This window comes from Melopsittacus undulatus, chromosome 3, assembly GCF_012275295.1.
Source record: "Melopsittacus undulatus isolate bMelUnd1 chromosome 3, bMelUnd1.mat.Z, whole genome shotgun sequence".
Taxonomy (NCBI): domain Eukaryota; kingdom Metazoa; phylum Chordata; class Aves; order Psittaciformes; family Psittaculidae; genus Melopsittacus; species Melopsittacus undulatus.
Window position 1 is genome coordinate 92,259,222 of NC_047529.1, and position 9,759 is coordinate 92,268,980.

A 9,759-nucleotide genomic window follows, 5' to 3' on the forward strand; every position below is an offset into this window, starting at 1 on the left:
TGTTTACGCCTGACACTGCAATATTCATTTGCAGAGCTCAAACATTGTTGTCAAGCTAAGAAAATGTTATTACACAATATAAACAAGCAAAAAAAATGGAGTCAAAGAGATGAGATGACCTTAGAAGAAGCACTGTAAAAAATAAAGTAAGAAGGTTTGTAGATCTTTTGTGCAGTGCATTTGTTCAGAAATCACAGAATAAAGAACAAGAGGATGAGATGAAATATTCTGTGTTTACTTCTCTAAAATACAGAGAAAAGGCAACAAATAGACACTATTGATAAATGAAATAATCAGATGCTTAGACATCTTTATTGTTTTTCTAGGTATCTTGGAAGGAAAAATGCGTTTTAGAAGGGATTATGAAGAGGAGAAACATCCTACTTTGCAGGTGTTTAAAAAGACAGATCTTCCCAGTCATGTATAGTATCATCAATGGAAGAACAGACATGTTTGAAAACAAAAGGAAGATGGAGGTTGGTGTCATGGCATGATCAGAGGTAGGAATGAATCTCAAAAACTGAATAAAAGATGAGAAGCAGTCAAGTGACTTGATAATTATTTTTGCACAGAAACAGCTGAATATTTGAAGTTTATTTTAATATCCTCTGTTGTCAGACAAAAAAAGAATTAACTCTCAGGACAGCATTTCCAAAACCACATCTAGTGGCTTTTGCTGAAGCATCAAGCCAACAATAATGGGGACCTGCCAGAGGCTGGTGGCATTGCCTTGCTTCTGTTGGCATTTCAGAAGAGTTGTGCCATTCCCACCATTGCTACATTCTTCTATCCCTGTAGTTAAATTTATTCATTGATACAAAAAATTTGATTCAGTCCTCTGCTTGGAAAGCTTAGGCAGGGAAGAAGTCACAAACCTAGTATAAATTGAGCGCAGTAGTCAATATAATTTCCTGTATAACTTAAGTTTGGTCAGACAGTCAAAAACTTTGCTACTGAGTCCTACACCCTAATCCACTTTTCTGTGTTTGAAACTGTGAACAAGGGAAGATCTAATCAGGAAAAAACTATCTACAGATTGTAGAGTATCACTACAGCACAACAAAATTTACCTTTTTCTGTCAGGAAAAGAGGAAAATATTCTGCCCAAAAGGGGCCTTGATACAGCTGTTTGGAAAAGAAATGTTGAATAAAAAAAAAAGGAAAAAAAGGAAAGAAAGTAAAGTCAGTTGGGAACATTTTCCTGCTTCTGTATGCCTGTATGCCTTATTTTTTTTGAGACTTTTCTCATGTGATTAAATTAAAATTGCCTGGGTTGTTCAAATCTAGTTGTTAAAAAAAAATGCGGTTAGGCTTTTTATTTCATTGAGCGATACTAGAACTCCATATATGATGAAAAATAGTCATAGAATGAAGCAAAAACAAAATCCACAAAATACAGTAACATTTGAATTTCTAGACTAAACCAGACTACACATAAAATTTTCCAAAGATGACAGATACTTTCATTTCCCAGGTTGAAAAAGACAGAAGCATGTGCATCTTGAAAATTACTTGTTTGGTTTCCTGATCAACATAAAGCACATAAAAGAAACGCAAACAGATGTTATTTTGCAAGTTACATTCTGGATGTATATTTGTGAAATAAATGTTTGAAAAAAAACAAATTTTTCATGGAGAAATCAATTAAGATGACAAGTGTATTAAAAGTAAATCTTGATTATTAACATATTTTTCTTCATATTGACACACCCACTTTGCTTTCTACAGATATATGGCCAAGACATATGATAAATGATGCATGTACTCTACGGATATGTATTCTATGTTTTCATTTCACTGCTATATTTTATAGCATTATTTTCTGACTCAGATGATAGCCAAACCCTTTGAATACATCTCTTCTGGTCCACTGTCAAAAGTACTGACATATGTTACATATACATTACCCTCAAATTCATTGTAATCTTATTAAAGACCAAAAAAAGCGCAAAACCTTGAAAAATAAATAAAACCACCTAAAAATATACTGTAACTTTACAAGGGAGGGTGAACCTATAGGAGATAAGGAACATATAATACTGAAACTCACAATTTGGAAGAGAGCAGCATGTTAACAGAATTTTAAAGGAAAAGAATACTTTATCTCTTGGTAGAAAGCTGGAAACTTGTATCTAAGTTTCAAGTGAGAAAGAATGACTGAATAATGCAACTATTAATGCATACTTCAGAGCCCTGAGAAAAATGTATTCTGACTCTGTACTTTCTCTTCTTCTACTTCTTTTGTCTCCTTCTTTGTCAGAAATGAACACGGGCTAGCACATAAGGAAAAAATAGAAATTAGTGTTATGAAACAGAATTATTTACTTGCTAGGGTAATAGGTGAGTAGTTAAACTGTTACTCTTCAGATTCATATTAAAACACAGAGTCATAATTCAAAATGGTTCATAGTTGCACTTTGACAGGGCTACACGGAAACTGTTAAGAGATCTTAGGCCAACTTAATATGCACTGAGGGCAAGGTCTTCCCAAGTCTTAGGCTGAAAGGTTTTCAAAAGTTCTGCTTTACAAGTGGATACAGGGCATTTTAAAATCATATCTGAAAAGAATTTCAAAGGAGACAAAGCGCTGTGTTAAAGCATGAATTATGTATCATTCCCCTACATACTTCAGCCACTACTAATCTTGTCTTCCTTTCCCTTGCTTCCTCCATTTCCCAGCCCAGCCCAAACTAAAGTATGACTCTCAGATTTCAGAAACAGGTTATATTTTGTCATCTCATATTTCTGACATCCTATTTTTGAAGAGAATATATTGATCCGTTAAACATGTAAGAATGGGAATGAGAATAAGGAGCTGCCATGTGGATACACTTCCAGACCAGGTAAGTTGCCCTTACCTTGGAAGCTAATTTGAATCAAAGGAGGGTATGTGAATTTTCCTGCAGATGTGAATCCAGGCTGCAATGAAGCGAATTTACTTATGAACAAAAATTGATCCATAGTAGCTGTTCTCTACCAAGTCATATTCAATATCTGAAAAATAGTACTATCAAGGTATGACTGTTTTTAAAGGTCAAAATGTGGTGGTCATTTGGGTCTAACACATTTTATGCCAGAGCACCATTTTTTATATCAGTGTGTTTCATAATCTAGCAATGGTAGTACTACAAAGTTGTAGCAAGATCATAAGCAAAAGAAAAAAAGTGTAATTGTCACTGCTGGATCAGTAAAGACTCCCCTGAGAGTCTAAATAAGTATTTTTACAAAAGTCTGTATTTATTGGTGCCTGACCTATATTCATTCTATCTTGTTTTTCTTTTGTGGAGAGTTTCATAGGTATCCAATGTAACTGAGAGAAACAGCTTTTGTTTTTCTCCAAGCACCAGCAGACCACTGATTCCCTGCTGCCACAGAGGTGACTCTGTGTGTTATGCTTTCTTCAGCCCAGACTAACCATAAGCCAGGTGGAATAATATAATTTTTCTTTCTCAAATTTTACAATTAAACCTTGAGGACAAAATAATTTATATTTAAATCCATGACAGAGATTCAGATCTTTCTGAATCATGACTGTTTCTCATCCCTCTTCACTGCTTTCTACAGTGTTCAGAACGCATGAACACATGATTTTCAAATATAGTGCCAAGGCCCCCCAAACTAGACACACATTTTTTCAATTATTGTAATTATTATTAATAATGTTGTTGTTATTGAAATTTTAGTTGTAAATAATTAATTTTTATTTAACTTTTTAATAAGTATTTACTTCAGGCTTCCCCATTCAAAGTAGAGCCTCTCCCACTAGCACAGTGGTAAAATCAGTTTTGAAAACAAAGAACCTGATCTTAGAATATTTTGTGTGTAAAACAGAGAAGGAGGACTATGAAAAAATAGCCCTCTCTTCAGAAGTCTGCATGAACCTGTGATTTTCACATATTAATTATTTTCTATTAAAGCTGTGTTCAGAAAGACATCTTCATGTAAGTTTCTTGTGTGTACTGTAAAGCTATATTTATATAACCAATTATAAAAACAGTAAGCTAGAGGAAGCTTTTTTTTGTTTGTTTGTTTAACAGCATAGCTTGAAATTATACACTGGTTTCTGAAGCAGCTCACCAGCAGAAACGTGGTTCATACTGGAAAAACAGGGGTAAAAGAAGGAGAAGATCAAGAGCACATCTAAACTACCAGCCATTCAGGGTGGGTTTTTCACAGGTGAAGATCCCAGAGGGCTCAAGGAGGGTTCTTTGCCTCCAAGATTATTGCATAAGAGATGTACAGATATACATGGTCTGATTATTTTTTCTTTTAAGCGTATAAGAAAATCTGCCACTTTATGTTTTTTTTCTTTAGCAAACTAAAAATTGGTGAGCAGAGCAGAAGCAGAAAAGGAGCAATCAGCAGAGGGCCAGGCTACTTGGTGGGAGCAATCTATGCTGTGCAGTTAGAATTTAATTAAATCTCTCTGGATCCTGTAAGCTTCTTTCAATAAAAGTATGTGAAAGTGTTTAAAATCCTACAGAAGCGCTCACTTCAGTGTGTGTCCACACTTAAAAGGACATTTGCTGTTTTGGTTTTGGGCAAAATTCTGAAAAGAAAAGCTGTCAAGGATAAGGGTTTTGTTAACTTTATTAAATACCTACTATGTATAAAAGCACATGCCACATGTATATATGTAAAATATACACATACACATATAAAATATGTAGTGATAAAAGTAAATTTGCCTATACTCCCTTGTGTTTATGCAGAGTCTTGCAAGTTAGTTGTGAGGATAGTAATGACTGCTGGGCTGTGTCTTCTTGAGAATATCCAGCTTTCTGTTAGTTTTCCTCAGAAGCGTTGTGGATATTTTAAAAACAGGTATGTATTTACACACATTGTTATCTTTAATCTCTTTTTGTCTAGTAAATGATAAGTAAATTTTTGTTGTTGTTTTAGGCATTTCTTTTAAACTTGTAAGAAAGGCAAAGAAATGTCAAGTAAGAGATACAATTTGTGTAGATATTGATTAATGGCTAAGTAAGTGTCAAATGCTCATTTCATCTAGTTGCTGGCATGCTGTATTGCAATTATTCTGAGAATGAGGTGGGCACAGTAGAGCCAGTCTGAAAGCACGATAGCAAGCCAGCTTTTCCCAGCACATCCTGAGGGAAGTTTCCATAGAAAGACCTTATCAAACATCATAGAAAATCTTACTGCATTTCAGCACTGGTGGGTTTTGTATTGTTCAGTACAATAGTCTGAATTGTTTGATAAAACCTGCCTGTAATACGGCCAAATGAGGAGTTTTACACAATTGACAAGAAAAGAATGGAAAGCATACAAACAGAGCAGTAAATCAGGTGTCCTGGAAAAAGATGTCTCAGAGAAAATGATGTAGGGATTCACAGAGGATAGACAACTCAATTAGAGGTACTATTCTCATACTGGGTCAAGAAGGCCTAGTGCAATCCTTAGATAAATGTAGAGAAAAAGAGCTAATAGAAGGAAAGAAGTGATTTTGCTTCTGTAATGGACCATCATATGGGAATGTAGGATTTTTGCTAACATATATGAAAATGTTGAAAATGGGAAGAGATGCCAAAGAGAGATGCTAAAATGAGCTGAGGGATATAGAAAGTCCCTTCAGGAAGGTATGTAGAGTTTAGTCAGTTTAAATTATCAGAAAAAAAGTCTCAAAAGTTAGTGGAATGCTGGACATAAGTACCTGTAAGAGGAAACATTGGAAAGTGAAGGGCTTTCTAATCCATTAGAGGGGAGCAGCAAGGACTGTTGCAGACCAAACCCAGGGCAAATTAAGCTTGAAACAAGCCACAGTCTTTTAAAACTCATTTAAACGTACTCATTAAAAAATTAGTATGGTAAATCACTAGACAAATGGCAAAGGGGAGTAGGTTTACCCTAAACTATTTATATCCAGAATGGGAGGCTTTTGGGTAGAGAGAGAAAAGCAGCAGATGAGCAGATTTATTTCAGGTAACTTGAGACCCTGCTGGGAGAAGACCCTGCATAAGTCAGAAGTTCATAAAGCTTATTTCAGAAAGTAAGAGCAAAAACATCAAGGGGAAACTACAGTCTGCAGCTCTCTCTGGCCACTTTCACCCAACCCAAGCCCCAAACACACCTCTGAGTTTAGAAAGCATGGCAAGAGCCTGAAGTAGGAGAGATGATAGAGGTACAAGTTGGCGGTTGGGTGGGTTTAAGTACCTGGTTTTGCCATAAAGATTTGGTGCCTTGGGCAAAAAGAGGGGACAATACACCTGTGAAATGCAGAGAAAACAAGCTGAAAGAGAGTGCTGGCACCATCAGCCTTTGGCTGTGCCTGTCCTGGCAGCCCAGTAAGACTCCAGGTCCCTGATATGTCTCAGTTTAGTTCTATGAGTCACAGTCACAAGCTTGCTCATATGTATGTATATACTTCTGTATTTACTAAAAAAGCCACAAAGCTATTTACTATCCATGAAAAGCCCAATTTCAGAGTCATTCTTCCTACCTTTAGTCACAGGCTTTCTAAGTTATGGGGGGTTTCCACATGGGCCTTGCATAACTTTCATAAAAAATAATTTTTAAGGGACTATTCTAAACATTTTTGCTTGTACATCCTAAGCTAATCTTCCTTTAATATACATACAGATGCATACAGTTATACATGGGGTATTCATAATGAAAAAACTGAAAAAATAATACCTGAAGCCTTGGATACAGTGGTGGCATCCCCTGCCTTTTGGGACCAGAATATGTATGGAAAGAGCTAATCTTAGGCCTCGAGTATTCCAAGCAGATTTCATCTTTTGGATGGTAATCTATAATAATATTTTTATCTTTTCTCTTTACTGCTTCTTCAGTTCCTAACTGATTTCAAAATGAACAGATGCATATTTCTGGCAAGCATAATTGTTTATGGGAAGGAAGGGGAAAAACCTGGTTCCAGTTGGAAGGATTCTTCCTCAGAAAATATCATTAGAAATGTAAAGATGTGACTCCAACTCCAGCGTTCAAGCTTTAGCCATGCACAGTTTTTTTCCAGCAGTTTTTCTAGTTGCTTATGGTTTGTTTTTTTTCCCTCTAAGATCTGTAAAATACTTGCAGAGACAAGGTTTCACACAACACCAATTTGGATTTCTTTCTAGAAACTCTTTCAGTAACTATAAATTATGGGAAACTGCTGTTGGTGAGACTGGTACATGTCTTCATACATTATTAAGACACGCTGACATTCAGATACTACTACCTTATTTTGGTACTGTTAAATACTGAAAATACATTCCCTGAATATATCTTCTCTGAAAAAACAAATTTTATCACAAGCACTTGTATACGTCATCATGCAGAGGGTGATTTCATGGTTTCATGAACGTACTGCAGTTTGAAAAACCCTGCTAGGCACTCTGGATTAACATTTTTCCTGTCTATGTTGCTGAATCTTTGCTGCTATTTTTACTAATGCTACCTGAAAGCAAAGGTAACTACTTCTGCTTTTAGATTGAAGGCTCATTTCACATAAGACAAAACTCAGCTTTCAGAAGGTAACAATACATTTTAATTTTTTTCTCACTCCATTTATATTTAAACACCAAAACTGGAAGTAGACATCATGTGGATCACTCAGGCATTAGGGTTTTCTCCATTCTTATAAAAATGATTTTCTTTTATAAGAAAATTATTCAGCTTTAAAATAAAATTAATAAATCCTACAGTGAGTGTTGAAGAAGAATTTACATCTGTGGCTATCAGACCAGAGCCAATAGTAAAGGATTTGTCTTCCTCATGTCCCTGAGTCCTTCCAGGAGGTGAAGCACAAGGACAACTTAATACTTTCCTTCTCAAAGTGTGAGACAAAGAAACATTATCTCAGAAGGGAATTGCAAAAAACCTTCACACAGTGAAAGTGCAATTAGAACTATAGCAGCAATGTTGGACTCTCAGGATAAAAGATGAACTCGTAAAAGACTTAATTTTAAGGCACTGAGAGGTCTTTGCAAGCGTCTATGCATATTGGACCAGTACTTCTTATCAACCTTACAGGGCATGACCTTGTGAATAGAGTGACTGTTCAGTATGGGTGAATCAGGCTGCAAATTCTTAAGCACTGTAGCAGGGTGCCCAAGGAAGTTGTGAATGCTCCATCTCTGGCAGTGTTCAAGGCCAGGTTGGACAGAGCCTTAGGCGGCATAGTCTAGTGTGAGGCATCTCTGCCCATGGCAGGGGGTTTGGAACTGGATGATCTTAAGGTCCTTTCAAACCCTAACTATTCTATGATTCTATGATACTGTGATCTCTTGAAGCAAGCCCCTGGCATCTGTCAAAAGTGGCAGATTCCTGGCTCCATAATATAGTGACACTATCCTAGTCAAAATGGGAAGATAGCTCCATTACAAACACATAAGGTGTTTCACAGAGTGATTAGTTCCTTCCTGCAAATTATGCAATTTCTTTAGGTTATGAATCTGTCATTATTTGGTTAATCTGATATTAATGTGATAGGAAAGTCAAGATCATTTTCATATGCTATAATCCTTTGTTCTTTTCTTTGATTTTCTGCCCAGAAGATTAAACATGAGAAATACTTTTTGTGTAATATTCATGTCTTTCCTATGCCTACAGTCCTTATTGTAGTTATTTTTAAAGAAGCAGTATTTCCTTGCAGTGACAAAGAGGCCATTTCAGAAAAGCGTGGTGCAAGCTGATTAAAGAATTGCAGCAAGCACAGTGCTTTACATTCTCTGAAAAGTGGCATGATGTTGCATTTTCACATATCTTGCTGGGCAAATAATGAAAGTCGCTCACTTTTCTCTGCAGTATCTATCTTTTAACAAGCTCTCCTAGCTGTGTACTTACAATGCAATAATATCCAGGATAGAAAAGATCTTCTTCAAGTGGCAAAATGAAGTTTGTGTTATAAAATATAAGTGTTCCTTTTTGAAATAGAAAAAAGTTGCCTTCCGACAGGTGTATTTTCTGTTATTCTGGTCTTTCTATTGTGATATAGATCAGGGGGTGACTAGTTCTAAATCTGAAAGGAACAGATTCAGCTTTCCTAGGAATTAAAGGTAGTCAGATACGTTTCCTTTCAAAAGTGAACACTAAAAAGAGGTGCTCACATCTTCCAGAAATGCCATTATCAGTTCAGGTATATGTGCATTCATACAAAGTTCATTAGTGTTAGTAGGAGAAATGGAAAGTAACTTGTCACTAGATAAACAGGGAACGTGATGCCATTTTAGATATAAGAACAGACTAACAGAAGGATGGTTAGCTATTTTTGAATAAGCTGATTTTGTACTAAAGGTCCTTATCTTTCTCTGTTTTCTGCTTTATCAAAAGCATCAGTCACTGTAATTCAAAAGGACAGGGTAGAGGGAACGGCTTGCAGCTCTTCTCATGGCTCTCAGGCTCTCATGGGAAATAAGAATAATCTTTACCATTCCCTTAACTACTTAATTCAAAACTTCATTTTGTAGCAAACCCCTTTTATTGCCACATATTGCAGCATTTTGTCATTAGTCAGCAACTTTGCATGTTTCCCTTAGTTTAACGGACCTACAGGAGTCAGAGGTGCTGTAGTCTTCTTATCTATTTATCTACAATAGAGTAGAAGGTAAGCAACTGACCCTTCATGCAAGTGGGTCATTCATACAATGTATTTGATCCTTTGTTAACTGAAGAAGGCTATGAACATGAAGCAGGATATTTGTGTATGTACTTCGCCCACCTAGAAGACAAAGGCATAGCCATTTCTACGTGCAGCACTTCTACACTAAAAGACAGAAACCTGTGCCTTGTAGAATGAAAGAT